This window comes from Sinocyclocheilus grahami, unplaced genomic scaffold (assembly GCF_001515645.1).
Source record: "Sinocyclocheilus grahami isolate Dianchi unplaced genomic scaffold, SAMN03320097.WGS_v1.1 scaffold1194.1, whole genome shotgun sequence".
Classification (NCBI taxonomy): Eukaryota; Metazoa; Chordata; class Actinopteri; order Cypriniformes; family Cyprinidae; genus Sinocyclocheilus; species Sinocyclocheilus grahami.
In genome coordinates, this window is record NW_015506373.1 from 261,871 (window position 1) to 282,927 (window position 21,057).

Sequence of the window (21,057 nt, forward strand, 5' to 3'; positions counted from 1 at the left end):
CAGTTAATGTCAAGCATGCAAAACAAGCACATTTCAATTTGTGCCGAATGTGAGAAGTACACGATCTTAAGTTTATTCGTATATAATTTATTTTTGTATTTTATGATAAATGTTGTTTATAATAAATTCCGCTGTAATTGATGTTGTGCTATACTAATTTGTTGTTTTCATTTCTCTTCTATTCTGAATAGAATGGAAGCCTGTTTCCACCATGGAATAAAAAATTACTACTTTTTTAATCTCTTTTAATATGTCTCTCTATTATGTCTTTCTTTCTCCCAATTCCTGTCTCTAAAAGTCTAAAAACTAAAGAAATTCTAAGGAAAAAACAGGATTGTGAGTTAATAAGAAGAAGAGTCAGAATTGCGAGATGTCAAAGGGTTAGTTCACCCAAAAATGAAAATTCTGTCATTAATTACTCACCCTCATGTCGTTCCAAACCCGTAAGACCTTTGTTCATCTTCGGAACACAAATGAAGATATTTTTGATGAAATCTGGGAGCTCTCTGACCCTCCATAGACAGCAACACAACTGAAATGTTCCCAGACCCAGAAACCTAGTAAGGACATCAATAAAACAGTCCATGTAACATCAGTGGCTCAATTTCAATTTTGCGAAGCTACGAGAATACTTTTTGTGCGCAAAGAAAACAAAAATAACATAATTTATTCAACAATTCTTCTTCCTGAGTTAACGACTTCGGCCATTTTGAAGGGTACCACGACGCATGCGCGTGCTTTCCCCAGAATATAATCAACATAATCAGCGTTGTTTTTGTTCAGGAGAAAGCACGCATGCTGAACATAAACAACGCTGATTACGTTGTTTACGTTCTGGGGAAAGCACATGCATGCGTCTGCGTCATGGTACTCTCCAAAATGGCCGAAGAGAAGAATTGTTGAATAAATTATTATTTTTGTTTTTGTTTTTTGCGCACAAAAAGTATTCTCGTAGCTTCGCAAAATTGAAGTTGAACCACTGATGTCACATGGACTGTTTTATTGATGTCCTTACTACGTTTCTATCTATGGGAGGGTCAGAGAACTCTCAGATTTCATCAAAAATATCTTAATTTGTGTTCCGAAGATGAACGAAGGTCTTATGGGTTTGGAACGACATGAAGGTGAGTAATTAATGACAACATTTTCTTTTTTAGGTAAACTAACCCTTTAACTCACATTTGCGAGATAAAAAAGTCTGAATTCTGACATAAAAGTTGCACTTACCTTTCTTATTTTTTTTATTACAGTATGTGGCGGAAAAAAATAAACAGAACTGTGAAATGTAAACTCAGAATACAAACAAAAAAAGTCAGAATTGTGAGTTTATATCTCACCGTTTTGGCATTTTTTTTCTCAGAATTTTAGACCGGAATTATCAGATAAAATAGTCAGAATGGCAGAAACGGGATTCCATGGAATACTGTTCAATTTAAATGATTTAGTTTTTAATTATTGTAAATGTTTTGTTTTAATTAGTATTTTACATTATTTCTGAATGTAATAAAACAAATTGACTTATACACTGATGCAAAATTTATTTTTGAACCTGAAATATGGTACATTTTTTAAAACTCTGCCATTATGGTGTCTGTCACATAATCTTGACTTCATCTAACCCAGTGAAACCAGTACTCTCAGCGGCTCTTCTTTTGGTCTATTTGTGGTGGCTAAGCTGCTGTTTTTGGTCTGGATGCCTGAGGGCAGGACAGACAGGTGAGGTGCAGACTGGCTGTTGTCTTCTGACAAATACCGCAAGAGGATATGGCGGGGATCAGGGGGTTATGGCAGTTAAACCACAGAGAGATTGGCAGTGAAAGTATGACTCACAATCACCTGCTTCTCTCTTAGTCACTGACTCACACTCCTTTTTATTGATGGAATGCTAGCACAGATTGATCAGTTCTTACTCGTATATCAAAGTGTTTTTGCAGTAGTTCACACATGATATTCAGATACCTTTAAACCAGCTTTGTTGGTTTAAAGGTGAAGTGTGTAATTTTGGCATCACTAGCAACATCAAACTGCAATGCAAATAAATCAATTTAGAAGAGATTAGGGATATTTGATGTAATTTGATTTGATACAAGTTGTCACCTTGTTTTTTTCTACTCTTATTCAGTAATAGAAATATGCTGCTAATTGTAAATAAAAAATAATAGTAAATTAGAGCTGATTTGACTCATTTACTGTGAATAGCACTATTATATATGAAATGTTTGAACTAAATTGATTTTTTGTTTACTAAGGCTGCATTTATTTGATCAAAAATACAGTACAAAAAAACAAAAAACTACAATTTGAAACAATTGTTTTCTCAAAAATTTCATTTTGACATTGTGATGGCAAAGCTTAATTTTCATCTGCCATTACTCCAGTCTTCAGTGTCACATGATTTTTCAGAAATCATTGTGATTTGTTGCTCAATAATTTTTTTTTTTAAATTATTATCAATGTTGAAAATGGTTGTGCTGCTTAATATTTTTGTGGAAACCATGATACATTTTTTTCAAGATTCTGTGATGAATTGAAAACTCAAATGAACATCATTTATGTAAAATAAACATTTTGTAATAAAGGATGCAAAATCTTTATTGTAATTCTTGATGCATTTCAATTCTTATAAAAAGACCCTACATTTCTTTATATAATTTTAACATTGTGGAAGATGTTATTGTCTAAAATCTTATTATATTAAGTAGGGAGCATATGTATTTACATATGTGTATGTATGCATGTACATACAGTATTAATCTGTATTTAATTTTGAAAAGTTGTCTGTTCTAGTGAATAGGGGTGTGACGAGACCTGCTCCCGCGAGACCCGACACAACAGAGTGCGGCGCGAGACAAGATGGGCGAGTGCTGGTGCGAGCGGGTATACATATATATATATATATATATATATATTATTCTCCCACATCCCGCACACACATCAGTGTCTATTGAAATCTGCGTGCTCACGAATCCTCTCATTATAACACACGAATTGTAGACATTATGAAAGATTCATTATGCATATATTTATTGTGTTATAACAGAGATTTGTGAGAAAGCGATGAACTGAGATGTCTTTTAGAGATTATAAATGCAGCACTCTTTGCTGGCATTCTGCCATGCCAAACAATGCACGCAGCAGCCACTTGCTTTAGTTAAAAATAAGTGTTCTGTGAATGTTGATGCTTTAATAACAAATATTTATCGGGAGCGTGTATGCTGGGATTTCATCAATTTCATGGAGAAAAAAGTAACGTAACTAGTAATGTAACTAATTACTAATTACTTTTGAAATAAAGTAATCAGAACAGTAATGTGATTACTTTTAAAAGGAGTAATCAGTAATCAGTAATTTGATTACATTTTCAGAGTAACTTGCCCAACACTGGTTATAATACATACAAGTGTTAAAATACTTTCATTTTGATCTCTACTGTAGAGAATAATTGTTTATACCCAAAACTAAGAAAACTCTTATCCTAGTACTTATGTTATTTAAATGTCTGTAACACAGAAATAATGATGTGTGGTTGAAAAGACTGTTTGTGTTGCACTTTCTGGATCAGCAGCAGCATGAATGATTCATTAACATGGGCAGCGACAAAACGTGCTTCTCACGCTCTACTGACGCTCGCAATGTGCAACAGTCGTAATAGACAGCTGAATCGTTGTCATTTAGGAATAAGATTGCGTGGGTGTTTGAATCGAGATCGCGATCGCGATTTTTAAACGATTAATCGTGTAGCTCTAATGTAAACACTGCAAATTGTTTTGCGAGGATATCGTCACGTTAGGGTTAGGGTTAGACACATCGGATCTCGCAAGATCTCATGCCACGAGATCTCGTCACATCCCTAATAGTGAATAAACCATTTAGATCACCACCCATTTCATACCCGGATAATATCACTATCAGCTTCTCAATGACAGTATATCATAGCACTTCACCCTGATATATAAGTCATGCACAACTTAATGTCTTACTGGGTTGTGCCGTTCTGCATGATTGTGCTGCACTTTTCTCCTTGACCACCAGTTTCCTCTCTGGCTCCCAGGGGCTCCACCCATAGAGTGCTCCTTCACTCCAGGCATTAACTGCCCTCCATTATTAATGAGCATGTCATACCGTGGTGCTTCTGCTCTGATCTGAGCATAGTCTACGGGACTGTTGTCAACAGGTTATTGAGTATGTCCTGTTCCACCTTCAGCCTACCAGAGGTCTCATAAAAGATTTAATGACTCGCTCATTATGTAATTGTTTGGATGAACTAGTTTCGATAAGGGCTGTTGGGCACATCAGGTCATTTTGTAATAATAGAGTTTTATGCTAAAAAGAGAGAATAAGGTGGCTTTCCAGACCACCTTAGACATGAAGCAGATGTGCCGGTCTGTACTAATTCTGTCATGACATATGTATTCTCTCATATAGTGCCATATCACTTTCTTATGAATAAGTTATAGATGAAAACATAATGAATTGTTTATGGAATCTGACATGAATGAGATATTCTCACAGTGATGTATATTGCTCCTCAAAACTATAATCATCAAAAACTCTTGTGATTTGTGTAACTTCATGCTGTTTGTAGCATAAGAGGTTTATCTTCTGTAACCCAAAACCAGTGAGAGATCCTTGATTTTAAAGAATATCCAAACCAGCTCTCATCTCTGTTTTTTAACACTCAATCCTGCTATACGTAGGATTTCTAGAAGACTTTTTTTAAGTCCAATATTTGCCTTAATATTTGAAAGGGTAAAACTTTTGTCTGAAGTACAGTCATCAGTTTGCAATAGTGAAAATCATATAGAGGGTCGTGACTGTGTACTTTTTCCCCCCACAACAGTCAGGAGGTGGGACAAATAAATTGCATATGAAACCAATATCCCTTGTGTAAGCTGATTTGTATTCTTGATTTATTTTTGCAATAACCCTAAAAGCTGTAATTGCTCATGGAAGGGTGTAATGGAGCGAATCATGAAGTCAATTAGCAGCAACCCAGCAGCATTACCTGTCTGTTAACCTACGTGTGTGAGTGATGCTGAATGAATGCGATCCTGAGCTCGGTGTGATGGAGCACTGTTGTTATGGCCTGTGGCATTCAGATGGAGACTTTTCCTTATTCCTCTTTTCCAGGTCACAGTGTGAAAACATTTGTACAATTGATACAATTGTGCATTGTACAAATTGAGGTTCTTGTATGCTGGAGTAACATACAAAGGGATGTGGTAAAATGCATTAGATGGGTCATTAAATGTATTATATTGTAGACAGTCCATGTATTTTGATGTGAATGAGCCATTAATGGGTATTTTTACTGCCACATAATAACCATTATGTATCTGAGGTTTTGCTTCACTAATGTATCTAATTGATTAATCTGGACAAACATGGTGAAACTTGATATAATATAGAAAATAAGAAAATATAAAAGTTAAATATAGGACAGTTTAGGCTCCTTGCAATACATCCATTGCAATATAATGCATTACAGTAATGAATTCCAGTGGCATTTGGAATCATTGTAGAGCAAATTCTTGAGGAACGTCTTGTTTTAGGCTGTAAATGTTGATGTTGATTGTCCTTGGACTGTTACAGTGAGGACAGGAATCATTCAGCTAATGTAGAGGAAGCAGATGTATCCAATTGAGCAAGCTTTGTTTAGGTCTTTCATTCATGAAGGTCATTGCACGTGTGCATGGTACAACAGTCTGTTCGCCTGGCTGTGAGAGTGAGCTGAAGAGGTTTTGTTGTCTCTTTGCTGAGGAAGCTGTTGGGAGCTTTTCCAGAATGCTGATAGCTATGAAATAGAGATTTGCAGTTATCTGCAGATGCTTATATTTGTGTAGCTGGTCCGTGAAATGCTGTTATTTAGGGTCTCTGTTTTTACAGCAAGATGTTAGTCTACCTGTATTTGGCAATGTCACCTCTGATCCAGCTTTCTTTGTATCTTCCCAATGAACAAATCAGCTGTTATGTTGTGAAGAAAATTTAAGAAATGAACAAAGGAGTTTTAATTGTAAATTTCATCTGTCATTAGTTCTGACAAATTTTTAGTGTTTTTTTTTTTATGTGCCCCGCTATTTTTTAAATGTGTGTGTGTTTTTTTTTAATAGTCTCACCCAGTATTTGTGTCAAAGTTTAAAACTTTAAAATTCTGAATTAAAAGAAACTTAATTTAATTTAATTTTTAATTTTAATACATTTTTTCATTTTAATGTAATTTTTTATTTCATTCAATTTAATTAAAAAAAGCACATCATGTTAATGGTACTTAAGCAGATAAAATCAGCATAAATAAAAAAGAAAATATGTACATAGGACCAATCAGGCTCCTTGCAATACTTTTTAAAAACAAACCCAAAATTTTTTTTAACATAGACCTCATACTTGTAGACCAAATGTAATAATTCGGTAATCAAAATACTGGTTCAGTTATATTTATAAACTGCAGCTCTTTCAAAAAAACTGTTACCTTTGTGAAAATGTTGTATAAAACCCCATAATTACATTTTCTTAGACATCTTTTCCATTAGAATTCCTTGAAAAGGTTAATAAACTTCATTTACAGTCCCTCACCCCTCACAAACACACACGCATTCTTGTGTGAGATTGATTTAGGTTCATCTGATAACATTTTTCCGGCCTTGAATATCTGTGATTCTGGCTACACAGTCTCCATGGCAACGGGGCCCGTCATCATCATCGCCCAGCTGTGCAGTGTCATGCATGCCCAGACTCTCAAACCTTCGTACTGCTTCAGTGACGCTCCTGTGCAATGTAATCTTCCTCCAATTTGAACGGCCTCTGCCTTATATAATGTGGGCAAAATATAAAAAAATAACCATAAAGTGTAAAACTCTTTGGTTGTAAAATGCTTTAGTGACTAAATGCTTCATAGATTTGAGAGTTTCTGCTCTACTGACTGTGAACACCATTAAAGAATGTCTCATAATGAGACATTTATCAGATTACCATGTGGTGTGTGCAGGTGTGAAGCCATCAAAGCCTTCAGGCTCTCACAAGCAGCAGCAAGTCTCTTCTCCACTCCTCTGTTTTGCCATATGATGAGTCTGTTTACCATCAAATACTGGCTTAGTCATAAGTATCAAAAACTAGAAATGGTAATATGCGGCTTTAAATTAACTCCTTGTATCCTGGGTTTCTTTTGCATCAGAGAGTTGAATCAAGGCTCTTCAAGTCTTTTTTTAAGGTGCCTGGCATGGATGAGTCATTTCCCGCTGCAGAGAGGAAAGATAATAGATCACAGGTATATGCTCACTAGAAGATATCACAATAAGTGGCCATTAGCCAGACAAAGATATATACAGTTTTTTTTTTTTTCAGATGCTGGAAGAGTCCAGCGATTTGCAATGATTTATTTACTGTTAGAAGGTCCATGAGCATTATAGCTGTGAGCAAACAAACAAAATGCAAACAAAGTGCAATCGTAATTTTTTTACCCAGCCCCCCACAATAAATAGTTTTTATTTCATAACTAATTAATTTATGAATTAATAACTGAATTGCAATACAGATACTTTAAAACTATATCCATTTGTTCATATAAGTTCATAGTGGAAAACAGTTCATTAGCTGATTAGTATATTTTATTTAAGTAATTTCAAATAATTTATGTAATACTTGAAATAAAAGATAGCTGTATGAATAAAGGCCATGTAAAGGTGAAATATAGCAAGTAAAAAATATAAGTGCTGTTTGTATTATTAGATGTTTGCTAATATTTGACACAACAATATTGAATATTTTATTATAAAAAAAATTATTCTTTTTTTTTTTTTTTAATAAAAGTACTAAATAAAGTATTATTGGCACCATTACTATTAACAGGTGATTGTGTTTCTTAGACTAAGTGATGGTAGGCAGATTTGCAGAAGTTTCAAAGTTGTTTAAAGTTGAGAGTTATGAAGTTGCTTTGGATAAAATCGTCTGCTAAATGAATAAGTGTAGATATAAAGGAAAATGAAACATTTTACACTGCCCCTGGTCTCAGATTTCTGTTGAGTTGAAAAATGTATGAACGGTGTATGTGTCAGCCTGAGAGATCTTTATCTTCTTCTGGATTGTTGTTTTTTTGAAGAAAAAATGCCTGAAATATTAACTTTGCTGTTAGATTTCAGTATGTTCTGTATCAAACCAAATCTAGGTTGCAATTATACTTCCACCAAAGATTTTTGAGTGGCACAAATGCTAACATTGTTGTATAATCAATGAAGTTCTCAGTAATTCTACCACAAAGATGTTCAATTAAACTCCTATTCCCCTATTCTCCGATGAAATGAAATGTCATGGGAAGTATAGTTTTGTTTCTCAGATGCTATTTAATGGAAACGGCAGCTTCACATTTTTTCCTGCCTTGCCATTGTTCTGTCTATACGCTTCTGTACATTTATTTCCATGCACTATTTGGCTGCTGTGTGAAAAGTACACGACTGGAAATGTAGATGCATTTAGCCTAGTTTGACTTGCACCCTGGGGGAAGGTTTGGTCTGTAACAATCAGCCGTTTAATCACTGTCTCTATGATTCTTGGTCTTCCTTTTTGTGGACTAGACTGTTATGCCAAGGTTCTTTGAGGTTTGCATGTGTGCGTATTGTGTTAATATCTGAACTTGTGAACAAGTACAGTATGTGTTAGTATGTTGACTGGAATGGTCCTTGTAATTATGTTTTGCAATTTGGTTTTCATCTGTTTTTAGTGCCTCCTTTTACTGCAGTAGTCCTTGTAAATGAAGCAATATCACTCAAACCTAAAGCACACAATCCTAAAACCCAATAAAAATGAGTTAATATTGAGTAACTTGCTCTTTAGACACACTGTTCTCAGTAAATTTGTCTCTTTTGGTCTGTCAATGAAAATACAGTAGTTCCAAACAAAGACACAGCTGATTTATACAGCACACAGCAGAATAGTTCACCTAAAAATGAAAATTCCGCCCCTGCTGGAATTTGTTTCTTCGTCAGAGTGGATTCATCTGAGAAATTAGCATTACATCACTTGGTCACCAATGGATCCTCTTCAGTGAATGAAAGTTCAAACAGCTATAAACATAGCAATAATTAGTGATCAACTTTGCTCTAGTCAATCAATCAACATTCTTGTGCATTTTAACTTTAAACATAGTAGAGGAATTTAATTCCTGAATGAACAAATCTATTAAACAAGTAATTCATATAGACATTGATTTGATTAGTTCATGAATTAAATCAGCATTTTGGATGAATTTATTAATTGAATAGTTGTCCCTGTGTAATTGATGTACTCTCTACCCTAAATCCAGCCTAAATTCAAGATGAATAATCTCAAATGCTGACATTTAATTTCATTTGTTTCTGAATGAAATCAGTGCTTTTGAATGAATATATTGATGAATGCTTCAGTGACTTACTCATAAAGACAACCACTTGATTGGTTTGAGCATATTTGAACCAATTGGTTGAATGAATGATTCAATGACTCACTCAAAGACAGTCACTTGTCGCCACCTATTGGCGTCATGATGTAATCTCCAGAAAGAGTCATTAAAAACCTCAGTGCAGACAAGCAGAGTGATACTAAAGGTTAAAATTTGAGAACTGACTATTGTATTACAATGGTGCCTGTGAAATAGCATTGTTTTTCTTTTGTAGTTTCTTCTTAGCGTGAGAAATAATCACAGAAAGGTTGATCATGTTGAACTCACTTGTAAGAATGATTCAGAAAAACCTCCCCGATCCTCAATTGACCCCAGAGCAGAGATTAAGACTCAAGCACGAGGGTTTGTCAATTAATGTTATAATGGAGAAGTTAAATGGAAGCATGAGGCTCATTTGGATGTATTTAATCAGATTTAATAGCTGTAAGTACGCCTCGTGTTTCTGCAAGGGAAGGGAAGGCCTAAGGCTCTCTCTGATTGGCTGAAAGACAACAGTGTTAGTCCCTCATTGGATGGCTTGCCTGTCATGTTTTTTCTTGTTGCTATGTTTAGTAGGGGAATAAGGGTGGTGCAAAGGACAAGGCTGGTCACATTCTCATCACCTTGAGGTGGTTGAATGGCCTTGCTGATGTCGTCTGTCATTTGCCATTTATGCATGTGTCATGATGTCGTTACTCCACGCTGTGGGAGGACGTTAGGGAACACTAAAGGAAATGAAAAGAAGGAGACAATGAGCAACACAGATAAGACCTCACAGGCACTGATGCTGGTCTGAGAGATAGTGACAGAGTCCGGACGCCCCGGGAGATCGGACCGGTTTTCCCCACCCCCCGCTTGCATAAGTCCAAATCTGTTGCCTTTGCAGAAGCTAAAATAGCATCAGCCATGTCAGCAGGCAAGGGTGCTCGCGGCAGTGAAAGGTATGAAAATTAAAAATGTAGAAATCGACAGAGGAATGAGGCTGACTTCAGGCTTCTGTCTCACCTCATCCTCTCTTCGTCCGTTTCTGGCTTGTACTTTCTCTGTTTTTTGGGCTGCAATGGAGATGCTCAGGAAGGAAACACCACCTCAGAGGTTTGATTTGACAGGAAGAGTTGATTTTGTTTATATTGTGACAGATGTTACATTCCCTACTGATTTATTACTGTCAAACCGAGCGGAAGGAATTTATGGGAAAAAATTGTTTATCTCTCAAAAACAGAATGAAAGAGTCTCTAAAGTATGTCCTCATTTAACTGTAGGCCCACTGGGATACCGGAGCCAACATTTGTGCCTGATTTGTCTACAGACTTCTGAACACAGATTCTACTAAATAGGTTGAGTTTGTATCATGTTTCTGTGTAATGTATGGGATATTTACCCAAAGTGAATTATAGTCGGCATGAATTATGTTCGCAACTAATTTTATTTCTATTATGTGACATGCTTCTGAGTTTAACAGGATATTCAATGAGAAAAAATGTAGAGCAGGAGATACATAATGGAATGGAATCAGACGAAAAAATACAATTTGCTGAAGCAATGGCTATTACTGTAGCTATTTGGCCATTTATTAATGTAGTCAGAATCAAGTTATTATAGTTAAAACTAAAATCATAATTTTTTAAAATTTGAAATCAGTGTTAACTGAAATACAGATAAAATAACATAAAAAAATTTAATGTTAAATTCAAAATTTCTTATTTTCATTTAGTTTAACCTGATGTACTGAAATAACTAAAGTTAAAACTGAAAAAATTAAATAAAGTAAAATAATAATGAAAACTGGGCATAAATAAATAATAAAAATGACAAAAACACAAAATTACTAAAACTTTAATGATTTAAAAAAAAGAAAAACAGAAAAAATACAAATGTATTGAAAATATTTATACAAATTATAATAGATTAGGATATGAATATGAAAATGAAAATGGCACTGGTCAGCAAACAAGGAAATTAATTTCAGATAAAAAGTTACATAACATACATAATGTTACGGTTTGATTAAGATTAAAATGCATTTTTTCTTTAGAATAACATATGAAGTCATTCTCAATAAGACCAGAAATGTGCATTAATAATCCAACAAACAAAATAGCAAGTAAAAATAACATGGCACTCATTTTTTGTCTTAATTTAAAAACTAAATGAATACATAAAATTAGTTTAAAACCCGTTTGAGCATGTTTTTAGTTCCCATTCAGTCAGTCACGTTCAACATTACGTCAGTGACTGACGAATTGGGATCTCGCCCGAGAGCCCAATCGGGCTCTCGGGCGAGAGCCCAATTCGTCAGTCACTGACGTAACGTCTCCGTTCCCTCCTTCAGGGAACGAGGGTTACACAAGTAACCTAGACGTTTCTCAATTGTGATTTAATAGCTACACTAGTTTTTTATAGGGCATTGGAATATGACCCAAATAAGAATTTTCACCGTATATTGCCATCTGAACAAGTAAGTAACAAGTCTGCCACGTTTGTTTTGATCAACTGAGGAAAAAAGCATTACCATAAATCTAGCTACCAATGGTGATTAAATCTAAAGATCGTTTAGCTCATATGACATCAAACCGTGTAAATTATTATTATTGTTATACTTTATTCTCAAATGATTAATGTTAACAACATCAGCATTGGTGACTATGAGTATAGTGTGTATTAGCGTGTGTATCTAATTGTCATACTCTTCGAATTTCATATTAAGAAATTATTTTAACCCAAAAAGCTAATTATGCTCCCTTCGAACTGGTTTTCTTTATAATACAAATCTTTGTAATCCCAGGCTATCTGTAATCAGAAGCACATTTATAACTGGAATATAATTTAATTTCATTCACATGTGTTTCATAAACACATAATCCTTTATGGATTACAATCCGCCATCAAAATGATACATTTAATTATTCTGGCTGCTGTGAGAAAAGGCTATAAACGATCTGCCACCTGCAGCATCCTCACATGCGATAGCCTAGTAGCCGGGACAAATTCTTTATGTTTACAGACGTGACGTAATGACGCAGCGGCATGCTCGAATTTCCCACAAAAACCCACCCATACCACTCAAATGAGAAAACATTATTATAAGCTATCCGTTGTGAATCGGGCTGAAGTAAGGTCATAGTTTTGAACACTGGCTGGTTATGTACTTGCTCAAATATTGATTTCGGATAATTTTTAACCAAAAAAAAGTTATGGACTGCAGCTTTAATTTGATCTTTTATCTTTTTTTTAATAGCCTATACGGCACTATTTTATTGACCCAGTCAAGCATCAAGAGATTTCTATACTAAGCCAGCTCAACTCTTTCTCACAAAGGACAAATATTTTCACCCTGAACCATTCCATTAGCCCTTGTATATGCCTGTCAATAACATTCAATCACTATGATGTAATCTCTCTGCCTGACATTTCTACACCCGGCTTAGCCTTATATGAGTTCTCATTCAAGTGCCTAACATATCCATAATTGCATCTTGTAGTTTAGCATTTTATTCAGGCTGTTGTTTAAGCCACAATCCAAATGCATGTACCTAAACCACTGTCCTTTCCTCACCACAACATCCAGATAGGGGAGCCTAAATGTGACAGAAAGATTTGTCATTTACACTTCCATTTTGACGTTTCCCCTCTCCAGTGTAAACCACTGACTGGACTAAGCTCTGACTTGTTTAGCAGGCAGCAGAGTCTCTGACAAGAATGAGAAAGACACGGGAACAGTCCAGGGATTTACTGAGTGTCAGCCAGCCCATTCAAATTGTCTTGTTTCCACGGCACTCAAAGGCATCACTCACTCTGTACCTTTCGCAGGGTTGGCTATTAATAGAACAGAGTATGGGTAAAATCGCCCTGTCTCATGCACCCGCTCTCAAAGCTCCAGAGAAGCCAGAGTCGGACTGTGGTGTACACCGATAAGGTGCTTGAAAGAACATTCTCATTGTAAGGCTGTATCTGATATAGTGTACGGAAATGAATCGACTTCTTAGTCCTTTATGTTGAACATTTTTACATGTAGAAATGGCATTTATAACTCTGCAATGGGTACCTTGCATTTTAATGATATGGTTTTAAGGAGATTCATCAAAATTCGATTAGCATCTCCTGGATGAAATACCACTTGCAGAGCAGCAAAAGAATCAGAGTGAAGCTCAGTTGATCTTTAAATGTGGTAAAATCTCCATTAACATCTCATCAACTCATATTAATTTTCAATTATTTCCTGACCCGTAGCAGTGATGGCAAAGCTGATCTCCGTGATCACAGAGCGTAAACACACCCATGATGCAGCATCACTGCAGCACAGTATTTAAGCGGGCCAAATCTCTGTTTTTATGTCTGTGTAGCAGAAAAGGGTAAATTCAGATTGGAGTTGATCACTCCCCACAGGATGTACAGTTGAATATACACTACCTGTCAAAAGTTTGAAGTTGATTAGATTATGTAATGTTTTGGAAAGATGCCTCTTATGCTAATACAATACAAAATCAGTGTTTTAATGCATTTTATTTCTGTGATTGCAAAGCTGGTTTTTTTTGTCACATGATCCTTCAGCAAGTCTAATATGCTGATTGGTTTTATGATTTTCAGTGTTGAAAACATTTCTTGCAGCTTAATTTTTTTTCAGAATTATTTGATAAAATTTTTAAAAGAACAGCATTTATATTAAAGTAAACCTTTTGTAACAATATAAATGCCTTTACTGTCACTTCTGATCACACTAATATAAATTAATTTCTTTCCTTCCTTCCTTCCGAATGGAGCTATATGGTTGAATAGATGGATAGATAGATCATATTAATTTTGCATTAGTTATAATTATTGAAATAATATTAATAGTATAATAAAATGGCAATTTACTTGTATATAATTACCAGTAATAATAAACTAAATGTAATGCTTTAAAGGGGTCATATGATGCGATTTCAAGTTTTCCTTTCTCTTTGAAATGTTACAAGCTCTTGGTGCATAAAGAAGATCTGTAAAGTTGCAAAGACTAAAGTCTCAAATCCAAAGAGATATTCTTAATAAAAGTTAAGAGTCAACCACGCCTACCTAAAACGACTCATTCTAACACGCCCCCACATGTCTACGTCACTATGTGGAAATATTAGCATAATGCCGCCCAAATGTGCACGCAAAGAAAGAAGGCGTGGTTTCAGGAACAGCAGTAGTGTTGATGCAGCCATGTCAGGGAGACGCTGTGTGTTTCAGTGCGAAAGCAAAAGCACTTTATTTGGCCTTCCGGAAGTAGATGCAATTAGAAATCATTGGTTAAGATTTATTTACAACAGAACAGCACAATCCAGATGTTCGAATTTGTGCAACGCATTTTATGGACGATAGTTTTTTTTTAACCTAGAAGAGTACAAGGCTGGCTGTGCACAAAGGTTGTTTCAAAAAAAAATTTGGGTCAATGGGTCAATTCTGACTTTGCTATGACAATCTGGTGCAGCGCAGAGTAACGCGTCGTGTGTGTGTGTGTGTGTGAGGGGAACAGGGTCACATCTCAGGAGAGTGAACTGCCTGTCAGAAATCATAGCACGTCAGCTGTCTTAACCGCAGCTTGTGTACTGCATCAACACTGTGTTTGTCACTCGACTCTGTTGCCCTTTCGGGCTTGAACTGATGGTAAAACTAACGACATTATTAACTGTCTTGATATTTACTTTGAAAGCTGAAGCTCGCGATTATGGTAAGGGGTGTTACATTTCCGACGTGTGCTTGTGGTGTTCGGCCAATCACAATGCACTGGGTCAGCTGGCCAATCAGAGCAGACTGCGCTTGTCAAAGGAGGGGACTTTGTTGAAAACTACGTGTTTGAGAGAGGCGGGGCATAGGGGACCTACAATAATGTACAGTATTTGAAAAATAATGTGTTTTTTGAACATTAAAGCATGTCAACATATTCTGTTACACCAAATACACAAAATAATGATCTTTAAAATAGCATCATATGACCCCTTTAAAACATTTAATTCTGAAATTTATTTTTAATAATATCATAATTTTAAAAAAATTACTACGTTAAGCTAACTGAGACTTGTTATAGCACTTTTGTATCATTGCTCTTTTGTTGATTTTGATTGCTTCATTGTAAAAAAAACACTGTAGCAGCACAAATACACACACGCACGCACGCACGCGCACACACACACACACACACACACACACACACACACACACACACTCACTCACTCACTCACTCACTCACTGGTCCAATGCTTTCCCAGTCTGGCCACACACAGCTCTGGTGTGCTTCTTGACCTGCCCAACTCCCTCACATAAGCTCCTCTTTTTCAGCCCACTCATCCTCCATTCCATACGCTGAGCAGGCATCTGTTCCTAGGGTGATTCTGTGTGAAGTGACCTGTCGGCTCAGATGTGTGCCACCATACAGCTGCACCCTACAATAGTCAACCAAATGCACTGATGTCTTCTCCTTGATTACTTGAAGTGAGCTCAAGGCAAACTATTAATGCAACAGCGGTGTCTGTCCAGTGCTATGAAAGGCTATGACTCATGCGCTGTATTCATGTGGTCCACATAAACCTACACCAATCTGAATGATTTTTTCCCCCCACTACAAACCTGTAGAGCACCTATGTAACCTTCAGCATCTTGCTCAATGCCACAGCCGGCACGTGACATCCTGCAGTATTTCTTCTTATCTCAGCTTGACTCCAGTGACCTGATTCAATCACTGCTCACTCCACATGATTTGTGATTCTTAGATTCACAGTCACATTTCAACTTCATCCTACAATAATCCACTTATATTCATAGTGTAATCTACTTGAATGTAAATATCGTGTGCTGTGATATAAATCATGACTTATTAGGATCCTGAATGAGACCTGACTTTACAGTATATACAGTAATTATAATTGTGTTGAGTGAATTCACACTATGTTCATTGGAAATGTCATCATGATGCGTTGACTGCTTAGTCAGGATGTGATTGGTGGGCTTTATGAAATGGGGATAAAAACTTTATCTAGTCTACATGCAGCAGCGGAGATCAAAATTGGAGAACAATCTATAAATAATTGATTTTTTTTCTGAAATATTGTTTATTTTCATCGCTCAAGATTTGAAGGAATATTAGCTGTGGCTATACCACTGTTCTACTAACATGTTTGACAAATATCCAAGGCATTTTAACAAAAACCTTTATTTTGTGGGAAACATTACAACTAAAATTGAGAAGGGTTACAGCTGTCAGAAATTAGTGTGAAGTGTAGACGCCCTTGCTTTGAATGACTTCAGCATATTTTTGCAGGCTGATTGGGATATGTTTGTAGGGAAGGAACTTTATGTTGCTGATAATATTTGCATTCAGTCTGCCATGTAGCTGTATAAGAGGCCCAACTCCTGCTGCAGAAAACATCCCCCAAACCGTGACACTTCCTCCTCCAGCTTTCACTGACTCCTTTACGCACTTGGGATTCAGTCTTTCCTCAGTTTGATGCCGAACAAAATGTTTCCCATCAGACCCAAATGAATTAAACTTGCTCTCATCACTAAAGTGAACTCTGGACTAGTGTTCCTCTCTCCACATAACATGTTCCTCAGCAAAGGTGAGCATAGCCTTTTGATTCTTTCTGTTGATGAGAGGCTTCGTCACTGCAGAGTGCGTTTTCTGTCCAACGTCTCTTAAGACAGATCCTTACCCTGTTCAACACTGAACTAGCAAGCAATTCCAGCTGCAGTGTTGAACCGATTCCCCATTCTGTCTTCTCGTGCATTTGTCTTACGTGGACGACCAGCCTTTTTGGGGGACTTGAATGAATTAGTGTCATTGTAAACCTGCAGAATTTGAGAAATCACAGATTAGGAGTTACCAGCTTCTCTTGCAGTGGCTGAAAGGTCATGGTCTTCATCTGGACAACCTCCTGTCACAGGGTTCCAGTCACCTTAGAGCGGCCTGCCATCTTACAATCTCACTGAAAATTTAAGGAATGTTGTCAGTTAAATAGGGTTTGTCAGGTAATTAAGGATATTAGCACCAGGTGCCAGATTAACACCAATATCTTTGAGACATCTGTGTTCTCGAATACACTAATCTAGTTCTTTTTCAAATATCTCATTTAAGTTTTATACTTTGCTTCAGAATACAATTAATTTATGAAATATGCTTAAAAAACTGCCCTTCTACTGCTGTTAGGATAACTTCAAATAAACCTAAACAAGCAGTGACCTTGAAATTTAGGAAATTACAGGTTATATGTTCTCTAATTATGATCCCCACTGTATACAGATCCCCATTGTATACTTCAGTGTACTGTACACTGTATACAAATTTTACCTCTGTAATACTGTGAGTTTGTTACTTAGTGTCTTGTTTTCTGGTATACTGAACATTCATAAATTAAGATGAAGCAAAATGGTGAGTTTGTGCTTAAAACTAAAAAATGTCTCCCAGTGCGGTAAGAAAAATCTACTTAATTCAAAAGAAAAACAAGTGCATTTTTCTTTCCCCATTGGCAGGCATTTTTGCTCGTTTTAATGTTGATAAATTTATCAGAAAGCAAGACTTGATATCTTATGTCATTTTGATTCTCAAGTAAATGCATCTTGATTTAAGACTGTTTAGATATTTGTAAAACAAGACAAAATACTGAGTAACAAATACATTTTTGCACTTGTATGACAGATTTTTGAGTAGAACAGGATATTCAGTCAAAATGTATGGATTTTATCCATCACGAATTGAGTGGATTTGTAAAATGTGGGTGTTTTTCATGTTGAGTGTTGACTTATCCCTTATACATTTCATTGAATATTAAATTACAAACCTGACAGGTTGCGTATCTAGTCGAATAAATACAGCAAGCAAGATGAAGGTTGTGCATCATAAGTCTTGTGGGTTGTGTCTGTTTATTGCATGACATTCTGAGCTCCTTCCTTAATATTGCTGTGGTGGCACCTTGAAAATCTCATCATTCAATTTATTTATCTCTTTCCTCTTCCTCCGTATGGAAGATCGAAGAGTTGACACTCTGTGAGTTTCATTAAGGACTGTTGTTTGAGGTGCTCTCAAAGATAATTAAGCTAATCGAAAGAGTATTTTTGTGTTCAGAGAAGGTGTTGCACTGTCAGACACCAAGGATGTAGAGCCACTCCAGCTGTGTGAGGAATGCTAAAGCTAGTGCACTGAAAGCTTATGAGAGTGTGCATATGTATAAAGAGGTCTTGCTTACAAACCTGGGTCGAAACTGAATTATGCTGCTTTTAATGCCTTGTGCTGTGAATACTTTATTGATTTCATCTTTAATGCAATATGTCTGCATGTCTGTTTTTGAATCTGAGAGATGGATCTGAAAGCATACTGTTCAATCATGAGTAAAGGAAGGGAAGGGAAGTGATTGTTTAAGTGCATCCATGCAAATATGAGCCAATCAATTATGACAAAACTTCATTAATACATGTGCCTTCCACAAAGCTTTCAAACCACTTTTAAATCACTGCTAATAGTCTTTATGATGAAGACATCTCATTCAGCTCAAATCTTATTTTACTATGCATTACAGTTTTATGTTCTTAAGCCTATTTAGAGGATGAATAAACAGCTGTAGTTTGGGATGTGGTTAATGTAAATTATGTGTCTCATTACTGATTTGTATCTCCTTGCATGGGTGTTATAGGAATAATTTTATATTCTCTTGCGGTCATTCTTTTTTTTAAATGGGCTGTTTTTTTTATTTTTCCTGCCAAATAACAAATGCATGACTTAATATGAGAGTGAATCTGTTCAGTTCTTTAAGTATATAGAAAGTGTAAAGAATTCAGAATAAATGGATCCGTGGAAGTGCTGGTTTCACATATTTTGAACTATAAATAAAGGATAAAGGTTCAGAGGCTAGAGTGGTAAATCAATGCATTATGTAAGCAAGATGAAAGATGTTGTGTAGTGCTCGAGCTTATATGCTTAGCTTGAGTGCTGAATACAGGATTGATTCCTTCAGTCAAAGCAAAGATTTGCTCTATAGACACCATGAAATCTATTTAATTGAAATGTATTGTGAGACTTGGTTTTATCCATTGGGATCTCATTGGATTGTATTTTGTCTCACTGTATGTGTGAGTGGGAAAAGTCTTATAATCTTATAAAAACAGACTTCATTAATAAATATGCTGTAAGACCAAGGACATTCGTTAGGAAAGTGAAGAGGGTACATTTTGACTTGTCTTTTAAGGTGCAAAAAGTCCCCAGATGCCTTTTGGTTTTGTACTTGGATGATAAACAGTGCTTCAGCTGATTTGAAAAATAGTTTGTAGAGGAACAGTGGTGGAAATGACTGAAAGACTGAGGTTGTGTGAGAATATTATTCAGTAAGAATTGATAGATGAGGACGTGATCAAGCTAAACACAGTGAGTCAGCACTTGGTGTGTCCTCTCTCCACCTGCTCTGTGCCCTCACATCACATTCCACTGGTTTTTACTTCAATCTTACTACTGCAGACAAATGAACAGCTCTGATGCATTGAGGCATGGACTGCACAAGACCTCTAAACATGTCCTGTGGTACCTGGCACCAAGACATTAGCAGCAGATCCTTTAAATTCATGCAAGTTGTAAGGTGGGGTCTCCATGACTTGAATTTGTTGGTCCAGCACATTGGAGGCTAAGGCAATACTCTGAACTCTTTAGGCGCTTTCGCACTGGAGGAACCTTTCCATAGTTCCTAGAACTATTAGCGGAAGTTGCCGCTTATTGGCGGTTTTGCACCGCAGGAACGTATTTAGTTCTAGGAACTCCTTTTGGGGGAACTAATTTAGCTCCTACTTCAAAGTAGGGTCTAAAACAGTTCTATAGGAACTACCAGTTACGTAAGTGTACACTGACTGGACAAACGCATACGAAACACCGGCTACCTGGCATTTTTATAAAGCCATGTAAAAATATTTACTCCACAAACATGGAAAACAGCGATAAAGGCATTTACCTGTTGTCTGCAGCATTGTGTTCATTTCTCAGCCTTTATGATAACACTACAGGTTGTCATAGGAGATTTAGTCAGATTTTCATGGTCTTTCAATCATGTAAACTATGTGTTTAAATAATATCTCTGTTATCACGAAACCAGGAAAACGGCCTGAGGGAGAAATTGGATCTCTAGGAACGACCCTGCTGGCTAGTTCCTAGAACTAAGTTTCTAGAACTACATGGTGCGAAAGTGCTTTTGCGATGTTCCTCAAACCATTCCTGAACAATTAAAGCGATAGTTCACCCCAAAAATGTAAATTCTGTCATTAATTACTCACCCTCATGTCGTTTGTAGCTACATTATGTAACGAATCAGCTCATGACAGGAAATATGAATAATTAACCATAACTAGTTATAATTAACTATTCATATTTTAGATCCGCTGTAGATATTTAGCTGACCACTCAGGGTCAACTGTCTTGTCAATTCTAAGAACGTTAATTTCCTGGTTAAGGGAAATAAATTTCTTACTGTACAATTCTACAAAATTTTGTAGCGTAAATCTGCATGATTAGTGACTCCGGTTATGAGCAAACAATGAACACGTCAAGTGTGATACAAGTAAGGTTTTATTAACTACATAAACACTTAAACTAGTCTAACATACTACATAAACACATAAACTGGTCTAACATACACACACACACACACACACACACA